We start from the raw sequence: 24,515 nt of genomic DNA on the forward strand, positions 1-24,515 counted from the left end.
GTTAACGACATCTTTTTAAAGATCGATCGACACTTCTTCCACGTTCAGGGTTACGCTGGAAAGCGACCTTTATTATTCTTGTGTTAGCCTTTCGCTTGATATTTTCAGTTTTATTTAAAATAATTGTACATTTAATTCTTATCTTATGTCATTATTTCTCCTGTGCGAGGTCTAACAACAAGGAACAACAAATTTTTACTTTTTGTCTTGCTCCGAAATAGAAATAGCTGAATATTACTAATATGTGTGCCCTAAATCTGATTTTAAAATCCAAATTGTCCCATCACGTATCATTTTCCGGGGAAAATAAATTGCATTTTTAATGAAAAAAACTCTTATTTTTTTAATTTTTCACTGCTACTGATAAAACTACAACACACTAGGGATTCAATATGCTTCATAACATTCGAAAAATGTGTCCTGGATACAAGAATGATGTTACAGAGTTTAAAAAACAAAAAAACACAACAATAAAAATATTTCATACGTATAATGAGAAAAGTCTCAGAATTTGAACTTTACTTTTAAAAGGATTTTCTGGATGAGTTCCGTTTATGATTAAACCCGGGACTGCCTTTTACAAGGAGCCAACAATAGTCTGCAAGCATGCTGGATGATCATCTTCCTTTATATCGCCCTTCCATTTCAAATATTTCTTGATGAAATCTTTCCCTATGCTCGTCGCTTACCGCTCCAAGGTTAGGAGGAAATAAATCCAAATGAGAATATAAAAAGTGTATTTTGAGAGAAATCTTACACCCCAGTTTGTCATATGCACTTAACATGGATTTCACAAGTTCGATATAGTTGTCTGCCCTAGAATTTCCAAGGAAATTTGAGAACATATCTTTGAAAGCGCGCCATGCCATTTTTTCTCTAACGAAAATTTTTTTCTCAAACAAAGAGTCAGCCATAACTTTGCGAATTTGTGGATTGATGAAACTGCTCTTTTAATTTGCCTTCACTCAAACTGGTAAACATTTCTTTTAAATACTGAAAACCATATCCTTGTTTGTTCATTGAGTAGACCTCACTTTGAAGTGTTATGAAATTTACCGAATATCTCTTTATTTATTAGAAGTACAAAAGAACATGCCAACAACCATAAGAAACCGTAAATAGATCATAAACTCATAAAATGCATCAGCTTTTGTTTCGGTTTATAACCCCAACTCGTGCCAGATGTTTCCATGGGAAGCGCTTATCGAAAAGTGAAATCACAGTAGCCTATATCTTTAAAACTTTACGTGATAGGAAGAAAAGTGATGCATTTTCGGATTCAGCGCACATCAAACCATAAGGAACATATTGTTTTAAGTCGGAGAAAAATTCTTGTTGTTCAGTGTAATCTGGATCCAATTACATATCGGAGAAATCACATTTTCTGATTAAAATTCGTCTTAGTTGGTCTTTATAAACAAAGCCACCGTTTCTGGTGTGTGAAATAAGTAGTGGGAACGTTGAGAGCGTACCTTATCTTTGTTGCAGTGTGTGGGCGAGAAAGCTGATACCTGATTAGCAGACTGCTGACGTGACTTCTGTTTAAGAGGTGGCACCTCCCTCAGCCGAAGTAGCAACAGATGGCACTGACTAGGAAAAGTACTCCCAGAAGCACAAAGTGCGACTATCTTGCCTTTACCACAGTCAGTGGACAATATGACAACATTGTGATGGCAGATTGCTGCCGTGATGTGTATTTGGGTGATGCCGTTCTCAGCTGCAATGTCAACAAGTGCTCCCTGACTGGCTTTTTACTTAAGGACACACGCCACAAACGCTGGCGCTGGCTGTAAACCTCATCTTTCACTCCCACATAATAACGGCAATGCAGAGACTTTACTCAGTTTTAATTCGTCTTCTTACGTTATCCAGTGTAATATTCGCTGTAATGTTCCACAGAAATATCTGAATCTATTTAGTTTGATTTTAACGTGTTCTGATTTTCTGTATATCCAAAAATATGATAACTCAGATATATTTAAACTCGCTTATCTACACTACAATTTACCCATTTATAACAATTTTAGTTTAGCTCTCCTGCGTTGTAAATTTTGGAATGCCATTACATCGTTTCAATTGTTGAACTTGACAGTCCATTCTTAGCAACGGTAAACAATAATAATAATAATAATAACAATAATAATAATAATAATAATAATAATAACAATAATAATAATAATAATAATAATTCATTCATAGTTCTCTGCCGGAGGATACGTCATTCACTGTAAATCCAGCATTCTCCAATCTTTTCTATTTTCTTATTTCCACTTAGTCTCCACATATGATCCATGTATCTTAATTTCTATCATCTGATATCTTCCTCTGCCACGAACTTTTCTTCCTTTCACCATGCCTTCCACTGCGCCCTCTAGTAGGCAGTTTATTTCAGTCAGTGACCAAACCAATTTCTTTTTCTCTTTCTGATCAGTTTCAACATCATTCTTTATTTACCCACTCTTTCCGTTACAGCAGTAATGTAGTAGTAGTAGTAGTAGTAGTAGTAGTAGTAGTAGTAGTAGTAGTAGTAGTAGTAGTAGCAGTAGCAGTAATAATAATAATAATAATAATAATAATAATAATAATAATCTGCCTGTTATTATTCGGTTGAGAAGCTTTTGTGATCCAGTCTGCTCTCAAAAAAAAGCTGAAAGTTAGAATTTATAGAACAGTTATAGGCCTATTACCGGTAGTTCTATATGGTTGTGAAACTTGGACTCTCACTTTGAGAGAGGAGCAGAGGTTAAGGGTGTTAAGGGTGTTAGAAAAGTATTTGCGGCTAAGAAGGATGAAGTTACAGGAGAATGGAGAAAGTTACACAATGCAGAACTGCACGCATTGTATTCTTCGCCAGACAAAATTAGGAACTTTAAATCCAGACGTTTGAGATGGAAAGGGTATGTAGCACGTATGGACGAATCCAGAAATGCATATAGAGTGTTAGTTGGGAGGCCGGAGGGAAAAATAACTTTGGAGAGACCGAAACGTAAACGGGAGGATAATATTAAAATGGATTTGAGGGAGGTGAGATATGATGGTAGAGACTGAATCAATCTTGCTCAGTATAGGGACCGATGGCGGGCTTATGTGAGGGCGGTAATGAACTTCCGGGTTCCTTAAAAGCTATTAAATATGTAATAGTAATAATAATTAATAGTAACAATAATAATCCCGTTGTTCTTCATGGTTGTGATACTTTGACTCTCTCTTTGAGACAGGAACAGAGGTTAAGTGTGTTCGAGAATAGGATGCTTAGGAAAATATTTGGGTCTAAGTGGGATAAAGTTATAAGAGAATGGAGAAAGTTACACAACGCAGAACTGCACGTATTGTGTTATTCCCCTGACACAATTAGGGACATTAAATCCAAACGTTTGAGATGGGCAGGGCATGTAGCACGTATGGACGAATCCAGAAATGCATATAGAATGTTATAATGTAGGATTCCGTTCAAAGTTCGGAATCCAGATTTTTATTGCATGGGCTGATGGTATCGGATCATTGCGATGGATTCGTAATGACGTAGAAGTAGCCGTTGTGCAACAATGAAACTATTATTATTTTTGTAATAATGGCAAATGCATGTTGTTCACACGTCCGTCGATCCATTATAGACAAATGCTATCGAATGAAGAATACATTGTTGCATGTAACAATTAAAATACACGACAACAGCCGAAAAGACACGAATCTGAAAATCGCCCGTTTCATTGACTCACCTTGTATTTGCGGAATATGATAGATACATGCCAACAGTTTATAGGAAACATATACACTTTATAGGTTGACTCTTATTTTACCTTTACTCTAATTAAGACTCGCCGACTTTCGATGTTATGTTCTTGATAATTATCTTCTGCAATAAATTAATGCAAATTAAGTAATTAATATCGACTGTTTTATTACTTAACCTTAAGAGTCTGGTGTGCAGGTGTCACTATGAGGGCCTTTGCTAACGAGTATCACCGGTGGAATAACCACATCAATTAAAGGAAACTTAAATTATAATTAGTAGACCCTACTATAACAACTTGATATCATACACCTTAATAAGTAAAGAGGTCAAAATAACTTTATTTTTAGATTATAAATCAAGCAACCATAATTAATTGGAACAATATAAAGGTTATTAGTAAATAAGTGAACAACATGCACCAGAAATATCCAAATATGCATGCAACGTTGCACTAGAAATTGGTCAACTATGCTCCAAAATTGAAAATTATGCGTAAAGGTACTGCAACATAAAGATTATTACTGCAAGAGTTATTCATTTAATGATATTAACAACTAATTATTTATTATAATTTAAAATTGAATACTGAATTGAACTGTTTTTAAATGTATTATATTTTATATAAACAGTGTGCTAATCACTTAGCCTAATCTTATGTTATAATTTTGTTGCATGACTTATGCCAATGCAGTTCCAATATTTTCAAGTTACTGTATGGCTAGGGACACAGGAATAAAGGAGGATGAAGAGAGACGAGAAAAGGAAGATGAGGACACGAAGATAAAAGAGAAGAGGATGAGGAGAAGGTTACAGACGAGAAGATGATGAAAAGAGAGGAGAAGAGGATGAGAAGGAGATAGAGGATGAAGAGGCAGTGGAGAAAAAAACGAAAAAGAGATATAGGAAAAGATGATAAGAAGGAATCAGGGGAGGATGAAGAGGAAACAGGGGTGAAGAGTATGAGGAGACAAAAGAAAAGAGAATGTGAAGGAGCAGAAGAGAAGACGAGAAGGAGACAAGAGGAGAAGATGTGGAGGATATAGAGAAAGAGGAGAAGAAGATAAGGAGAAGAAGATAAGGAGATTGAAGAAGAGAAAATGAGGAGACAGGAATAGAGGAGACAGAGGAGAAGATGATGATGAGGAGACAGAGGACAAGAAGATGAGGAGACAGAGGACAAGAAGATGAGGAGACAGAGGACAAGAAGATGAGGAGACAGAAGAGAAGAAGATGAGGAGAGGAGAAGAGAAGAAGATGAGGAGAGGAGAAGAGAAGAAGATGAGGAGACAGAAGAGAAGAAGATGAGGAGACAGAAGAGAAGAAGATGAGGAGACAGAAGAGAAGAAGATGAGGAGACAGAAGAGAAGAAGATGAGGAGACAGAAGAGAAGAAGATGAGGAGAGAAGAGAAGAAGATGAGGAGACAGAAGAGAAGAAGATGAGGAGACAAGAGAAGAAGATGAGGAGACAAGAGAAGAAGATGAGGAGACAGAAGAAGATGAGGAGACAGAGGAGAAGATGATGAGACAGAGGAGAAGATGATGAGACATGAGAAGATAATGAGGAGACAGAGGAGATGATGAGGAGACAGAAGAAGATGAGGAGACAGAGGAGAAGAAGATGAGAAGGATAGAGGAAGAGGAGAAGATGAGGAGACAGAGGAGAAGAAGATAAGGATAGAGGAAGAGGAGAAGATGAGGAGACTGAGGAAAAGAGGAGGAGACAGGAGAAGAAAATGAGATAGAGGAGAAAAATGAGAAGACAGAAGAATATGAGAAAGAGAGAGGAGAAGAAGATGAGAAGGATATAGAGGAAGAGGAGAAGATGAGGAGGCGAAGGAGAAGAGGAGGATACAGGAGAAGAAAATGAGACAGAAGATGAGGAGAAAAAGGAGAAGATGAGGAGGCAAAGGAGAAGAAGATGAGAAGGAGATAAAGGAGAAGTAGATGAGGGAGATAAAGGAGAAGTAGATGAGAAGGAGATAAAGGAGAAGTAGATGAGAAGGAGGCAAAGGAGAAGTAGATGAGAAGGAGACAAAGGAGAAGTAGATGAGAAGGAGACAAAGGAGAAGTAGATGAGAAGGAGACAAAGGAGAAGATGAGAAGGAGACAAAGGAGAAGATGAGAAGGAGGCAAAGGAGAAGAAGATGAGAAGGAGACAAAGGAGAAGTAGATGAGAAGGAGACAAAGGAGAAGTATATGAGAAGGAGACAAAGGAGAAGTAGATGAGAAGGAGACAAAGGAGAAGTAGATGAGAAGGAGATGAAGGAGAAGTAGATGAGAAGGAGACAAAGGAGAAGATGAGAAGGAGACAAAGGAGAAGATGAGAAGGATATACAGGAAGAGGAGCAGAAGATGAGACAGGAGAAGACAAAGAGACAGACGAGAAGATGAAGAGGAGGATAGAGGAAGAGAAGAAGATGAGGAGACGGAGAAGAGGATGATGAGGAGACAGGAGAAGATGAGGAGGAGACAGGAGAAGATGGTGAGGAGAGAGAAGAAGATGATAAGGATATAGAGGAAGAGGAGAAGATGAAGAGAGGGAGGAGGAGATGAGGAGAGGGAGGAGAAGATGAGAGGAGACATGAGAAGGATACAGGAGGAGAAAATTAGAAGGAAACATAAGAATGAAGAGAAGGAGCTATGGGGGATGAAGAGGAAGAGACGGGAGAACAGTATGAAGAGGGGAAGACAGGAGAAGAGAATTAAGGAAAGGAGATAGAGGAAGATGAAAGATACAGAAAAAGATAAGAAGACGAGAATAAGAAGAGAGGGGTAAGGGAGCATGATAATAAGAAGAAGGACTTTTCTGCAGTTCATAACAGAAAGTTACTCGAAAGGCTCTCGTTCTACTGACCTTATCTATGCTCACCACATTAAAAAACCCCATATTGTTCTGTGTGTGTATGTAACAGATACTCACTACCTCAATGTTGGGAGTGAAACAGGGGCGGAGAAACACTGTACTATTAGACAGATGTTAGTCTCTGGGAAATCCAATGGAAGCCACAAGGAAAAACGTACAGGATGATTTCGAAGTGATGCGAAGTGTTCGAACCGGGAACCACTTTAATATTAACCACAAAGTAATACTCATTTTATCTATAATATGTAATACTTGTAGCACGAGAGACGTTTGCCATGAACTGCGGGTTAACATTTAATTTCTTTCTTAACAGCTGATAATATGCACAGGCTTACCACCTGGATGTTTATATCTGCATAGGGGATATAATGAACTATGTATGAAAGTTCATTTGAGTCACGTTCTCTCTTATAATGCAGCCATAATTATTCACCGCGTTCATTTAGAAAATTGCACATGATTAATTTAAAACAAGCAGTTCGTGTTGGATTAGGTATGCGCCGCTGTTGTCCTATATTAGTAGCATGTGGGTCTCCACTGTCCACCGTTTGCTGCAAAGTGGGCGAAATTATCATTATCCTCAACAATGAAAATTGCTGCCTACATAACATTTTTCAATAACTATAACTAAATCTGTTTAAACTAACTCTGTAGTAAAACATTTTAACATGCACAGCGCCAGTAATATCTCTAGAACAAGGTTACGAAAACATCCTTTTAAGCTTTACGGCGACGGGCCATATTGCCACGTTCCAGAAAATGTATTATTATCCCAGACATTTTTAATTTTGTGCATCCATTTATTAATCCAAAAATACAGCGTACGACTTGCATGTAACTGTCAACTTCTGACTTATTCATGTAAACATTTGTTTATTTATTTGCTCGTTTACTTAGTAGTTTGTTTCTTCGTTTACTTCGTCGTTTGTTTCTTCGTTTACTTAGTCGTTTATCTGTTTCTTCGTTTACTTAGGCGTTTGTTTGCTCGTTTACTCAGTCGTTTATTTGTTTTTTCGTTTATTTAGTCGTTTATTTGTTTCTTTACTTAATCATTTATTTGTTTGTTACTTTACTTAGACGTTTATTTGTTTGTTATTTTACTTAGTCGTTTATTTGTTTGTTATTTTACTTAGTCGTTTATTTGTTTGCTCATTTCCTTAGTCGTTTGTTTGTTTCTTCGTTTATTTAGACGTTTATTTGTTTCTTCGTTTACTTAGACGTTCATTTGTTTCTTCGTTTACTTAGACGTTCACTTGTTTCTTCGTTTACTTAGTCGTTTATTTGTTTCTTCCTTTACTTACTCGTTTATTTGTTCCTTCCTTTACTTAGTCGTTTGTTTCTTCGTTTACTTAGTTGTTTGTTTCTTCGTTTACTTAACCGTTTATTTGTTTCTTCGTTTACTTAACCGTTTATTTGTTTCTTCGTTTACTTAGTCGTTTGTTTCTTCATTTACTTAATCGTTTATTTGTTTCTTCCTTTACTTAATCGTTTATTTGTTTCTTCCTTTACTTAATCGTTTATTTGTTTCTTCGTTTACTTAGTCGTTTATTTGTTTCTTCCTTTACTTAGTCGTTTGTTTCTTCCTTTACTTAGTCGTTTGTTTCTTCCTTTACTTAGTCGTTTGTTTCTTCCTTTAATCATTTATTTGTTTCTTCGTTTACTTAGTCGTTTATTTGTTTCTTCCTTTACTTAATCGTTTATTTGTTTCTTCCTTTACTTAATCGTTTATTTGTTTCTTCGTTTACTTAATCGTTTATTTGTTTCTTAGTTTACTTAATCGTTTATTTGTTTCTTCGTTTACTTAGTCGTTTATTTGTTTTTTCCTTTGCTTAATCGTTTATTTGTTTCTTCCTTTACTTAATTGTTTATTTGTTTCTTCCTTTACTTAATCGTTTATTTGTTTCCTTAGTCGTTTGTTTCTTCGTTTACTTAGTCGTTTGTTTCTTCGTTTACTTAATCGTTTATTTGTTTCTTCGTTTACTTAGTCGTTTATTTGTTTCTTCGTTTACTTAGTCGTTTATTTGTTTCTTCGTTTACTTAGTCGTTTATTTGTTTCTTCGTTTACTTAGTCGTTTATTTGTTTGTTCGTTTACTTAGTCGTTTATTTGTTTCTTCGTTTACTTATTCGTTTATTTGTTTCTTCGTTTACTTAGTCGTTTATTTGTTTCTTCGTTTACTTAGTCGTTTATTTGTTTCTTCGTTTACTTAGTCGTTTATTTGTTTCTTCGTTTACTTAGTCGCTTATTTGTTTCTTCGTTTACTTAGTCGCTTATTTGTTTCTTCGTTTACTTAGTCGTTTATTTGTTTCTTCCTTTACTTAGTCGTTTGTTTGTTTCTTCGTTTACTTAGTCGTTCACTTGTTTGTTCGTTTACTTAGTCGTTCATTTGTTCGTTTACATAGTCGTTCATTTGTTCGTTTACATAGTCGTTCATTTGTATGTTCGTTTACTAAGTCGTTCATTTGTATGTTCCTTTACTTAGTCGTTTACTTGTATGTTCCTTTACTTAGTCGTTTACTTGTATGTTCCTTTACTTAGTCGTGTACTTGTTTGTTCATTTACTTAGTCGTTTGTATCTTCGTTTACTTAGTCGTTTATTTGTTTGTTCCTTTACTTGTTTATTTGTTAGTTTATGCATTAATTACATACTTATTTACTTAATTACATATTTAGTTACTTCTTTACTTACTTAGTTTCTATTTATTATTTATTTTACTTATTGTGTAAAAGAAGAAATATTACAATCACTGAAAAAAAGAAATAAATCTATACACTGAAATATTCTACAGAATTTTTGCTAAATGAAATGTTACTTTAAATACCCTAATAGGACTTACTCTAATACATCTAGTCCATAATAACGTTTAAGTTGCAGCATTAATTTGCACAAACAAAGCTGAAATAAATATTATCAAAAACAATGCCGAAAATTCGCCACCTCATTTCATGATATTCGCCTCTCTCTTTCACAAATTATTGAATCATTTAGAAAACACCGCCCGGCATAAAAATGTGATGTGTTAAATAAGCAAATGAGCAAGATTTTGTTATTGTTAACACTATATTATTATTATTATTATTATTATTATTATTATTATTATTATTATTATTATTTACTTATGGCTTTTAAGGAACCCGGAGGTTCATTGCCGCTCTCACATAAGCCCGCCATCGGTCCCTATCCCGACCAAGATTAATCCAGTCTCTATCATCATATCTCATCTCCCTCAAATCCATTTTAATATTGTCCTCCCATCTACATCTCGGCCTCTCCAAAGGTCTTTTTTCCTCCGGCCTCCCACCTAATACTCTATATGCAATTCTGGATTCGTCCATACATGCTACATGTCCTGCCCATTTCAAACGTCTGGATTTAACGTTCCTATTTATGTCAGGTGAAGAAGACAATGCGTGCAGTTCTGCGTTGTGTAACTTTCTCCATTTTCCTGTACCTTGATCCCTCTAAGTCCCAAATATTTTCCTAAGAACCTTATTCTCAAACACCCTTAATCTCTATTCCTCTCTCAAAGTGAGAATTCATGTTTCACAACCATACAGAACAACCGGTAATATGACTACTTTATAAATTCTAACTTTCAGATTTTTTAAATGACAGTATTTCAATACTGGAATTGTGATTGTACCCTCTTTGGTGATATGTGGTATTAGTTGGCAACATTGAAAAGACGGCCAAATTAGCCTTTTAGGAACTATTCTTACGTGAACCTCACTATATCTACAGCACGCTCCATCATGGTGTTAGCGCGCTTGTCTTTTATTGAGGCGGCCCGAGTTCGATCCTCGGTCAGATGGTAATAGAATTTGCAGTTAAAGAAAGCAGAGGTTGCAGATAGTTTTTCTCGGGGTACTCCCTTTTCCCTCTATTATTGCACCAACACTCCATCTCCCCTACGTTTCATCTATCATCTGCAATAGTAAAAATGGGCTGGGGTGAAGTTGGGATAGTACGGGTTTCCAATGCTGATATAAGAAGAACTTTGTGCTCTGGGCCCTGTAACTCGTCAGGCTACTAGTATGCGGACGAGATCAGACTATCAGGAACTGAGGCGGGATGGCCGATCTGTCAGTGTCGCATTCATGAATTCCACCCGAGCTTTTGTCGAACTTGGATAATCATCGCGTAAGTGGCCAAACCGTGCCTAAGTGTACGGATTCATCCAATATTCAGCCCTTGTAAAACCAGCAGCCAACCAACTATGATGATGTTGAAATGAAGAATATAATTATCCATCTGCGTGTCCTTTTCCTCGTCTTAATTTAACCTTTTGAGTTCCTGGTAGTTCATTATATTTTCCAAGTCATTACCTGCATTACGATTTACAGAAATCCACCCCCGTAGCGGTCACAGAAAAACACTTTCGTTGAACACGTAAACCATATGGCCATCCTTACGTTGTTCTAGTACAAAGACAGCAAACAAAAAATATGAATAAACTCTCATTATGATAGCGAACTGATGGAAAAATTGACGGGCTCCCTGCAAAAAGGAGATTACTCCACTTTTAAAAAGTTGTGGAAGACATTCTAAAAGATTTCAATTTTGACTGAGCTTCTTTTCTTTTTCAGGGAATGTTCTAGGTACCTACGAGTTTCATTTGTCACTCATTCATTTACTAGAATAAGCAATTTATGGGGGTAAAATATAAGCAAATAATGGAGTCACTCCTTTTTTTGCAATACAATAATTACCACTTGCAGTGGACACACTGAAAACACATATATTGAGAGAATATAATAAACTTCAACACAAGACATTGCATATAACACATTTTGCTTCCTTTCCGAGATAAAAATTGTTTTACATGAAACACTACAGAGCGTGTTCTGGGAAAGCCATTGATTTAATTCCCAATATGCTCAGTCAATTTAAAAGAGCAGTGTATTATGCTAATAAATGATTCAAAGAATTTTAGTTTTGTCCTTTAAATGTGAAGAAATCTGATGCGAACAAATGTAGAATTGTAAAATTCCTTTGCAGAACTGAAAGTTACATTTGTTCGGCCCACATTTCTGCACATTTAAAGGGCAAAATTAAAATTATTTGAATCATTTATTATCATAATACACTGCTCTCTTGAACTGACTGAACAGTTTGGGAATTTTTTTTTTCAATTTGAAATTCAAATTTATTTATTTAATACACAAGGTTTACACTACATTAGGCATTGCAGCCCGAAAGAGCAGAAGCTCGTGCTCCGGCGCAGTTCAGATCAGTTATACAAAATATAATATATCTATATAAAATTGAAGAGTGTTCATTCAGCTGTGTCTCAGTGAAACGTACAGCAGAGTCCGTATAGGTCAGTTTCTGTCAGATTCGTTTCCAATTCACTGTGAGCTAAAGCAAGGAGATGCACTATCACCTTTACTTTTTAACTTTGCTCTAGAGTATGCCATTAGGAAAGTCCAGGATAACAGAGAGGGTTTGGAATTGAACGGGTTACATCAGCTACTTGTGTATGCGGATGACGTGAATATGTTAGGAGAAAATCCACAAACGATTAGGGAAAACACGGGAATTTTACTTGAAGCAAGTAAAGAGATAGGTTTGGAAGTAAATTCCGAAAAGGCATAGTATATGATTATGTCTCGTAACGAGAATATTGTACGAAATGGAAATATAAAAATAGGAAATTTATCCTTTGAAGAGGTGGAAAATTCAAATACCTGGGAGCAACAGTAACAAATATAAATTATACTCGGAAGGAAATTAAAAACAGAATAAATATGGGAAATGCCTGTTATTATTCGGTTGAGAAGCTTTTATCATCATCCAGTCTGCTGTCAAAAAATCTCAAGATTAGAATTTATAAAACAGTTATATTACCGGTTGTTCTTTATGGTTGTGAAACTTGGACTCTCACTTTGAGAGAGGAACATAGGTTAAGGGTGTTTGAGAATAAGGTGCTTAAGAAAATATTTGGGGCTAAGAGGAATGAAGTTACAGGAGAATGGAGAAAGTTACACAACACAGAACTGCACGCATTGTATTCTTCACCTGACATAATTACGAACATTAAATCCAGACTTTTGAGATGGGCAGGGCATGTGGCACGTATGGGCGAATCCAGAAATGCATATAGAGTGTTAGTTGGGAGGCTGGAGGGAAAAAGACCTTTAGGGAGGCCGAGACGTAGATGGGAAGGTAATATTAAAATGGATTTGAGGGAGGTGGGATATGATGATAGAGACCGGATTAATCTTGCTCAGGATAGGGATCTATAGCGGGCTTATGTGAGGGCGGCAGTGAACCTCCGGGTTCCTTAAAAGCCAGTAAGTTAAGTTCATTCAGCACAATAATATTAATATATAGTAAATAAAAGACAAAATAATTAAATAATTAATCTAAATCAATGGCTTTCCCAGAATACGCTATGAAATATATTTCATATAAAACAGTTCTTATCTCTAAAAGGAAGTAAAAATAAACAAAATTTTATGAAACTCTTTGTTTGAAATATCTCAAAGAATAACCCCTTAAATGAATGACAACTTACGATCCACTCTGTTTATAGCTCCAGGAGTTCCCTCCTTTTTGCAGCAAAACAATTGGGAGCTTGGCTCCAATTCCACTCTAAGTTACTACAAAATGCTCGGATTCACACCGTTCTTGCACTAAAAGATCGGGCATAATTTTTTTAAGTATAAAACAAGCAAAAAATTAATTTGCCCAAAAATTGGAGCCACCGCCTTTTTGCAGGGAGCCCTTCAATTATAAATTACAATACCCAAGTCAAATAGCATTTGAGTAACTCTTTAAAAATAAGCAGCTAACAATTCAAGTTTAATAAATTCATTTATAATAAGTGACGGCATTATTCATAGAGACGTATAAACGAGTAAGACAAGGTGGGATTGGTGTGGTTGGCTCATTATGACAATATAAGGGTAAGCAGCGCTATTAAGCACACATGCGGGAAGCTTCCGGCACTGATCTCAGGTCAGGACTGTCACTCATTCCCAAGAAAATTTTAAAAGTGGGCTACACAATTACACGGCCTTGTAGACACATAACAGGCACTTGTGCTGCTATGGCTTTAGTTTCTCGTACTTTCACGTAGGCCTATAGAACAGTCATATTGAATGAACGAAACGAATTATTGTTTGAATGCACGTTAAATTTTATTTAATATATTTTTCACATACATACAGTAAGTGCATTTTAAAGAATTCTTTTTTATTTTAATCATTTTTCACCATACATAGCTATCCTCTCCTCTTAAAGTAATGTTGGAACTGACAAATTAATGAATAATTAAACGTGTTAAGTAATAACATTTTAATATTTTACTAAATAAGAAGAAAAATTCATTACGAAAGAATTAATATTACTTTTAACAAGGAAATGAAATCATGATTTTAAATTGAAAGTAATAGTCAATTAACAAGCAGCGACTCTGTAAACAAATCTCGTGAATTTGAATTCTATTTACTTTAAATGAATATGTGTACATACATATACATATACATATACGTTTTATCTGCCCCTGTCTCTGATAGAGGACTATCGTCTTGTGTTGGTTACGTGATTTTACAACATTTTAAACTGATGACTAAGGAATCCACTAAAACTAAGTCATCATGATGATCTTGATTAACTTATTTTAGAGAACCCAGTGGTTCATTATCACCCTCACATAAGCCCACATAACCCCATCGGTCCCTATCCTGAGCAAGATTAATCCAGTCCCTACCATCACATTCCCTCTTCATCAAATCTATTTTAATATTATTCTCCCATCTACGTCTCGGCCTCCCTAAAGATTTTTCAACCCTCAGGTCTCCCAATTAACGCTATATGCATTTCTGGATTCACCCATACGTGCTACATCCTCTGTCCATCTCAAACGTCTGGATTTAATGCTCCTAATTATGTAAGGTGAAGAATACAATGCGTGCAGTTCTGTGTTGTGTAACTCCATTCTCCTGTAACTTCATCCCTTTTAGCCCCATATTCTCGAACACCCTTAATTAAGGATTTTGTTAATCATTGGCTTAATAATTGAATAGCTAAATGAGTGACTTTATATTAAAATCTCAACGAATTAAGAACATTAAGTAACTATAAGGACATCAAAACGTCATGGGAGCAAGAAGAACATGTCAGAATAGATAATAGGAAAATGAGGATGGGCTTAGCTTGGTGGAGACTAGGAATATGGAAATTGAAAAACAGGAGGGGTACCATAGAGAAGGATATCTGCCCTCTTTGCGGCATGGTAAAAGACGCGTTTTATATATTATTAGAATATCAAGAAACAGACAATACAAGGAAAAAGTGGATAAATAATAAATTTTTTAATATGAAGAGATAGACCTATGTAGCATATAAGAAAATATGTAATATAACTAATATAAGACAGTTAAATAAATTGGCCAAATTTTTAATGATAGTGAAGATGAAATGAGAAGAGAAAGTTAAAAGTAATGGTGTATTAAATTGATCCTGTAGTGTGTACTTGTGTGTGTGTGTTTTTTTTGTTTTTTATTATTATTATTATTATTATTTTTTTTTAGTTGTGAGACTTGGCATAGATGATTGAAATTGTGAAGTAAGACAGATCTGGGGTAATATAGAATTGTAACACATCGGTCTTACAGATATACTTACGGTAGATGAATATATCATATCACATATCACGTATCTCACATCACATATCTCACATCACATATCACATATCACACATCACATATCATATATCGTATCAGATATCATATATCATATCACTTATCATATATCATATCACATATCATATATCATATCACTAATCATATCACTAATCATATCACTAATCATATCACATATCATATATCATATCACATATCATATATCATATCACATATCATATCACATATCATATCATATCATATCATATCATATCATATCATATCATATCATATCATATCATATATCATATCATATCATATATCATATCATATATCATATCATATATCATATCATATCATATCATATATCACATCATATATCACATATATCATATCACATATCATATCATATATCACATATCATATAGGGTAAACTAGGGTCTGTTGGACAGTCGGGCATGTTGGACACTCCGTATTTTAACTGTTACCACGCCACTTGTGGGCACCACATTCAGCTAGAAGTCAATGACGGAAGTAGCCACTAGTGGGGCTACTTCCATCATTGACTTCTAGCAGAAGTGGTAACACGTTAAAGTACGTTAAAGTACGAAGTGTCCAACATGCCCGACTGTCCAACAGATCCTAGTTTACCCTATCATATCATATCACATATCATGTATCATATCATATCATATCATATCATATCATATCATATCATATCATATCATATATCATATCATATCATATCATATCATATCATATCACATATCATATCATATATATCATAATATATATCATATATCATAATATATCATATATCATAATATATAATATATATCATAATATATCATATATCATACATCATACATCCTACATCATACATCCTACATCATATCATATATCATATTGTATCATATGTAAAAAATGAGTGACTTTGCGATTAATGATTCAGGAATTCAGATTCAATGACAATGAATAACTGAGAAACTGAATTACCGAAGAATCAATTAATTGTAGAGTAGTGAATCTCCAACTTGCCTGACTGTCTGAATGTTAATTTACTGAGATTCTCAATGACTGTACGGAGAAGCGACTTGTTGAGCGATTACAAACTGAATGAAATACTGAGTCAATGAGGTATGTAATCTCACCTCAGCGAGTGCAGACCCAACACAATGGTTTCGCGCCGGTTAGTGTAACCCTGCCCGGAGCCCTACCTGCGCTCCGATATAATTACCGACGAAAACAGCCGCGGCGGGCTTCCTTCCTGCGTAATCAGGGGTAATTGTGACCACGGCCGACAGTTGGGCTCCAAGGTGACAAAGCATCTGCAGCACACACAACGCAACAGATTAATCCATTCTTAAGCTTCTTTTCTCAGAATAGGCTCAAAAAAACTTCTTGACATTAAAAAATATATATTTATTTCCTTCCATCTTAGATTTTCACTTGATTTTACGTATGGGGATCAGTATATACAATATCTGTAGTATACAAAATCTGTTTGATATTTATTATAGTATCAAAATGTTAAGGGAATTCTGGTGTTAAAATACTGTCAACTGTCAACACTGTCAGAACCTCCAAGTCTCCATGTCCATCATCATCACCGTCGTCGCAAGTATCATTCATCTCAATAGCGACCACATCCACCACCTCAATAACTACCACAAAAGAGTCTTTATCACAATATCTACCTCACTAGGGACCATAACACTTACCTCTTTGACACAAGAGCAACCTTATTAACTATGAGAGCCGCTAAGTCCTTAGCTGTCACAACCGACACCTCCTCTGCTAAAACAACAGACATCTCCACAGTTATAACAACCGCCACTACCACAGTTATCGTAACTGCCACCGCCACAGTTGTCACAACCGTATCCTCCTTATCCAACACAACCGCCACTCCCTTACCTATTCCAAAGTCACGTTCTTAGCTCCTTCATAGCCATCACAAGCGCCACCTCTATAGCCATCACAACCACCACCTCCACAGCTATCACAACCCCTAACACTTTAGCTATCAAAACTGCCACCTCCATAGCTATCAAAACTGCCACCTCCATAGCTATCAAAACTGCCACCACCTTAGCTATCAAAACTGCCACCTCCATAGCTATTAAAACTGCCACCACCTTAGCTATCAAAACTGCCACCTCCATAGCTATCGAAACTGCCACCACCTTAGCTATCAAAACTGCCACCTCCATAGCTATCAAAACTACCATCACCTTAGCTATCAAAACTGTCACCACCCTAGTTATCACAACCGCTACCACCTTAGCAATCACAACAGCTACCTCCACAGCTATCACAACTGTACCACAACTGTGGTAGTGGCGGTTGTTATAACTGTGGAGATGTCTGTCTTTACCTACCAAAACTGCCACCTCCATGGCTATCAAAACTGCCACCACCTTAGCTATCAAAACTGCCACCAACTTGGCTATCAAAACTGCTACCACCTTAGCTATCACAACCGCTACCTCCATAGCTATCGCAACTATCACCTTCTTGGCTATCACAACTGCCAACTCCTTAGCTATCAAATTCGCTACTTTCATATCTATCACAACCACTACATCCTTAGCTATCCATAACTGCTACCTTTTTAGCTAACACAACTGTCACCTCCTCAGCGATCACAATCGCCACCTCCATATCTATCACAACCGCTACTTCTTGAGCTATCACAACTTCCATATCCTTAGGTATCAAAATCGCCACTTCCACAGCTGTCAAAACTGCCACCTCCATAGCTGTCAAAACTGCCACCTCCATAGCTGTCAAAACTGCCACCTCCATAGCTGTTAAAACTGCCACCACCTTAGCTATCAAAACTGCCACATCCATAGCTATCAAAACTGCCACATCCATAGCTATCAAAACTGCCACCACCTTAGCTATCAAAACTGCCACCACCTTAGCTATCAAAACTGCCACCTCCATAGCTATCAAAACTGCCACCTCCATAGCTATCAAAACTGCCACCTCCATAGCTATCGAAACTGCCACCACCTTAGCTATCAAAACTGCCACCTCCATAGCTATCAAAACTGCCACCACCCTAGTTATCACAACCGCTACCACCTTAGCTATCATAACCGCTACCACCTTAGCTATCACAACAGCTACCTCCACAGCTATCACAACTGCTACCTCCTTACCTATCAAAACTGCCACCTCCATAGCTATCAAAACTGCTACCACCTTAGCTATCACAACCGCTACCTCCATAGCTATCGTAACTATCACCTTCTTGGCTATCACAACTGCCAACTCCTTAGCTATCACAATCGCTACTTTCATATCTATCACAACCACTACCACGTTAGGTATCACAACCGCTACCTCCATAGCTATCGTAACTATCACCTTCTTGGCTATCACAACTGCCAACTCCTTAGCTATCACAATCGCTACTTTCATATCTATCACAACCACTACCTCCTTAGCTAACACAACTGTCACCTCCTCAGCGATCACAATCGCCACCTCCATATCTATCACAACCGCTACTTCTTGAGCTATCACAACTTCCATATCCTTAGCTATCACAATCGCCACTTCCACAGCTGTGAAAACTGCCACCTCCTTAGCTGTCAAAACTGCCACCTCCTTAACTGTCAAAACTGCCACCTCCTTAGCTGTCAAAACTGCCACCTCCATAGCTGTCAAAACTGCCACCTCCATAGCTGTCAAAACTGTCACCTCCATAGCTGTCAAAACTGTCACCTCCATAGCTGTCAAAACTGCCACCTCCATAGCTGTCAAAACTGCCACCTCCATAGCTGTCAAAACTGCCACCTCCATAGCTGTCAGAATTGCCACCTCCATAGCTGTCAAAACTGCCACCTCCATAGCTGTCAAAACTGCCACCTCCATAGCTGTCAAAACTGCCACCTCCATAGCTGTCAAAACTGCCACCTCCATAGGTATCAAAACTGCCACCTCCATAGGTATCAAAACTGCCACCACCTTAGCTATCAAAACTGTCACTACCCTAGTTATCACAACCGTTACCAACTTAGCTATCACAACCGTTACCACGTTAGCTATCACAAGAGCTACCTCCTTACCTATCAAAACTGCCACCTCCATAGCTACCAAAACTGCCACCACCTTAGCTATCAAAACTGCCACCACCTTAGCTATCAAAACTGCCACCACCTTAGCTATCAAAACTGCTACCACCTTAGCTATCAAAACTGCTACCTCCAAAGCTATCACAACTGTTACCACCTTAGCTATCACAACTGTCACCTCCTTGGCTATCATAACTGCCAACTCCTTAGCTATCATAACTGCCAACTCCTTAGCTATCACAATTGCTACTTCCATATCTATCACAACCACTGCCTCCTTAGCAATCACAACTGCTACCTTCTTAGCTAACACAACTGTCACCTCCTCAGCTATCACAATCGCCACCTCCACATCTATCACAACCGCTACTTCTTGAGCTATCACAACTTCCATATGCTTAGCTATCACAATCGCCACTTCCATAGCTCCACCTCTTTAGCTATCACAATCGCCACTTCCATATCTATCACAACCGCTACTTCTTGAGCTATCACAACTTCCATATCCACAGCTATCACAATCGCCACCTCCTTAGCTATCAAAACCGCTACCTCTTTAGCTATCACAATCGCCACTTCCATATCTATCACAACCGCTACTTCCTGAGCTATCACAACTTCCATATCCTCAGCTATCACAATCGCCACCTCCTTAGCTATCAAAACCGCTACCTCTTTAGCTATCACAATCGCCACCTCCTTAGCTACCACAACCGCCACCTCCTTAGCTATTACACGAGTCATCTCCTTTACTGTAACAATAGTCATTTTCGCCGTCACTGTAATAACCAGTATCGCCGTAACTATCAAAATCACTATCACAATCTCGTCTTCAATACAACTATCACCACTAGCCCTACTACAACCGTCACAATCACCACAGCCTTAAGTATTCCAATCGTCAGCGTAGTTACCATAGCTACCGTCATTAAAAAGTTAACTATCACTGCAACTATATGTATTAAAGACGTTATAAACACCAGCACGTTCGCTGTCACTAGATATATTCGTTTTTAATTTGCGATAATGTTTTGAATTCTTTCAATAAGGCTTTGGACTAATATAATATTGTTTTCATTCATTCCTCTGCAAAAGATACATCGCAGGCTTGATCTAAAACAAATCGTAGTTCAAGGTTTCTTATAGTGTACAGATAAGTCTAAAGAAGAAATTACCGGATGAATGTATTTTAATTTCCGTGAATGAAATGAAATATAGTAAAAGTCTCTAAAAATTTGGCGCCTTCTCAAAGCAATCTAGTGTGGCAATTAATGAACTACCTGAAAACAATTTGGGGGTTTTGGCGGGATTTGGGGAGTCCTCGATCTGACCGCGGGACACGTTGGAGACGGCGCGCGCCAGTCTGGGGGCATCGCGTAGCCACTGGGCCCGGGTAATTGCAGAAATAACGCCCCAGCCCATGATTTACAGTTCGTAAGTTGCACAGGTAGCGTCTCGCCTTTTTTTTTTATTTGCGTCGAAATTGTGCAAAGACCACTCATTACTCTGTTTTTCCAGAATAACGGTACTCAGTGCTAAAAAATTAAATTACTGCACTTCCTTCGAGAGGAAACATGTCTAGAGTGCGAAATTAGGAATTTATCCTTAAATGCGTCCATGTGATAATTTTTAGAAAGCAAAGAACAAAACTTTAATCACAATACGTTTCCAAGTCCCATATATTAATTTTCGTTTCATAAATACAGTTATTGTTATCTGTGCAATACGTTACTATTATCATAATTAGGGCTAGGATTTTGATGAAATTGCATCTTTTTTTTCTAGTAAGCCAGAAACATAGCTGCTTTAGTATTTATATGTTATGTGATAAACTGAGTGTTTTAATACATACTTGTTAGGGCATTTTCTTTTTTGCATTTTTTTGCCTGTTTCAACTCATAAGAGCATCTTTTGTTTTATTCGGTCATTTTTTAGGTATTTTCATTTAATTTTGGGCATAAATCCCCATTATCAATGTAAAATAACGTTTATTTCCTTTGATATTTTCTTTACATATTTTGTCCATTAGTACCCATTATTTTGTATAATATTTTAATCGTTTTTCTACACAAATATTGCCATTTTAACGTAGTACACCCCATGTAATGGATCAGTCCAACCACCCCTTCAATATAGACTTCTCTATATCTGCTAATTCCGGATAAGAGTGGGCTTGTGGTAGACTACATGGAAACTAAAAATAAAGTAAATCCATGGCGCTACAGCCCATGAAGGGCCAAGACCGACCAGCTGACTGCTGATCTCACATGCACATCCCGAAGCAGAGATGAACGATCATACATGGAAACTACATCAGGTAAAATAATTAAAGTATAGTACTTAGAAAAAATTATGTAAAATTTAATTTAATTACTAGTCTAAATATTAAGTACTATTAGAGAGATGGAGAAAAACTCATCCGGCCTTAATTAAGGATGACCACGAGGATCCGGAAATGAATAGCAAACAAATACAATTAATTAAATATGAATAGTGTTATAAAAATAAAGAGTAATAATTAAGCACCATTGATTATCAATTGTAAAATAAAATCTTAGAAGATGACTAAATTATACTGATAAAAAAAGATTTTTTTTTAAATTAGCATATCCCTAATTAAGGCCTTCTGAGTGGTATAAATGAAATTGTATATTCTGCAGGGAATCTTTGAGAATTTGCGAGATGATTTTTTGAATTTCAAAAGATGATATGATAATTGTTTTAAAAAATGATATGTAAATTTTGGTAAACCTTTCCTACTAAGCCAATTATGTAAAATCAATTTTTAGGGCATTGTAATGGCATTTTTGAAAGATTTTTAGGTCATAAATGCATTGTTTTAGGACATTTCTTCATGATTTATAGGTAATCAAAATCCTAGCCCTAATCATAATCATCATCCAAATATTTCTTCATTAGGTAATATATACTTCTCATTGGATTAATGTTTAGCGATTGAAGGGAATCTTCAACACAAACTATAGATTATATTTGCTGAATAGTTTCGAAGATAAAACGATACACTATTAACATAAATTGAATTTATTTTACTCATCCTAATTCTAAACCTCTTCATAATCATCATCATATTGAAAATTAACAAAATAAAAATATAAACTGCTGTGGAACTACTCTCGAGAAAAATGGGTATGTTAACAGAACATTTACGTGAACGCATGGAAAAACAATTGGACGGAGTTACGCAATAATAGACCAACCGACAATTTGAAAAAAAATTAGTTATTTGCACAAATCTGTTGACGGCAGACTAATTTAACTCTGAAAAAAAATGCGATATCTGAATTTTGCTGCTATTTACAAGCAAAATATTCGTTTATTGCATAAAATTCATTTATTTATTTTGCTTTGAAATATTAATTCAACTGTTGGTCTGTTATTAAAAATCGGTTAGCCTTTTTTTTTTGGTATTATTTGTGCTATTTTTTGTATTAGTATGAATGTTATAATTAGAGACGAGAATTTCATGCAAATGCATGTTTTTATAGGAACATAGGACATACCTCAAACTTAGTACTTATCCATGTCATTACTTTCCCGTACCTAATATGTGCATTTTTTCCGTGCATATTTGCATGTTTTGGCCTTTTTGGGAATAAAAACATGGATAATGCTTTTTAAGCAATTTTAAGCTTAATCATGCATATAATATACATTATATTCTGTTTAAATAAATGTTTTAATGGTTTTGAGTGGACACCTCAGTTTCTAGATTTTTATGATCCTTAATTTATCTTAAGAAATCAGGATTGAAGAAGGAAAAAAAAAACTAAATAACAGAAAAAGGTTCGTTCAAGTTTGCACCCATAACTTCTTGGTTTGTAGAGAAGTCATTCTCTGCCTTACTTACTCACTGGCTTCTAAGGAACCCGGAGGTTCATTGCCGCCCTCACACAAACTCGCCATCGGTCCCTATCTTGAGCAACATTAATCCATTCTCTATCATCATATCCCACCTCCCTCAAATCCATTTTAATATTATCCTCCCATCTACGTCTCGGCTTCCCCAAAGGTCTTTTTCCCTCCGGTCTCCCAACTAACACTCTATACGCATTTCTGAATTCGCCTATACATGCTATATGCCCTGCCCATCTCAAACGTCTGGATTTAATGTTCCTAATTATGTCAGGTGAAGAATACAATGCGTGCAGTTCTGCGTTGTGTAACTTTCCCCATTCTCCTGGAACTTCATCTTGGCCCCAAATAATTTTCCTAATCACTTTATTCTCGAACATCATCCTCTGCTATAAAAACATATGGATTGACAAGCGTAGGAGCCTCACAGAAACCAATATAGAAATGTTGTTAGTTATTAAGGGGACACTCAACTTAAAAATTGGAGAAAAAATGTCATAGAAATGAAAAATTAAATTTCTACACTAATTTACGTGACAACTAAATCAATACGCAGAATTCTTCCTCTATTCATTGAGAAGTCACAGTCAAATGCACAAAGCCAAAAAATAAAAAATGATAATTAAAAGTGATATTTCAATTAATGATTGATTAAAAATTGAAATATTTTTTATTTTGAAAAGTATTGGATCTAATGAGCTGAGATTTTGCATGTTACTTTCCATGTGTATATTAAACTTTTTCTCCAAATTTGAAAAAGATTGGTCAAATAGGAAAAAAGTTCCAAAATATAGTTGAGTGTCTCCTTAACAGTGCAAAAAAAAGTAAAGTGATGTGAAATAAGAAATTTGGAACAAAAATGAAAGTGAATATTTTAATGTATTTTTCGCTTGATCGTGCATGTTTCATAGTTTGATAATACATGAATGCATGCATATTTTGGGATTTTATAGTGCATGAAATTCTCGTCTCTAGTTATGATACTTCTTGCATAAAATATTTTATATAAAAAAACAGATTTAGCCTATTTCAAAGGCCAATATCTCGAAACAGGTTTTTGGCGCTTGGATCACTATTGCTAATCACCGTCCAATTATACGTTTGCTAATATTTAAAGAGGAGATTTACATGAAGTGGTCATAATTTCATGCAACATTTACAGCCCTAATTATTGTGGATTTTTTTTTCGTTGTAAAATTAAGCGAAATCTCTAATCTTCTGTGGGAATTCAATTGAAGAGTCCACTGCAAGAATGATGCATGTCATTTGGAATGCATCTTGCAGGAGAAGCAATTGAAAGTTTGAAATGCTTAGCGCTCAAAGCTTA

This window comes from Periplaneta americana, chromosome 14, assembly GCF_040183065.1.
Source record: "Periplaneta americana isolate PAMFEO1 chromosome 14, P.americana_PAMFEO1_priV1, whole genome shotgun sequence".
NCBI lineage: Eukaryota > Metazoa > Arthropoda > Insecta > Blattodea > Blattidae > Periplaneta > Periplaneta americana.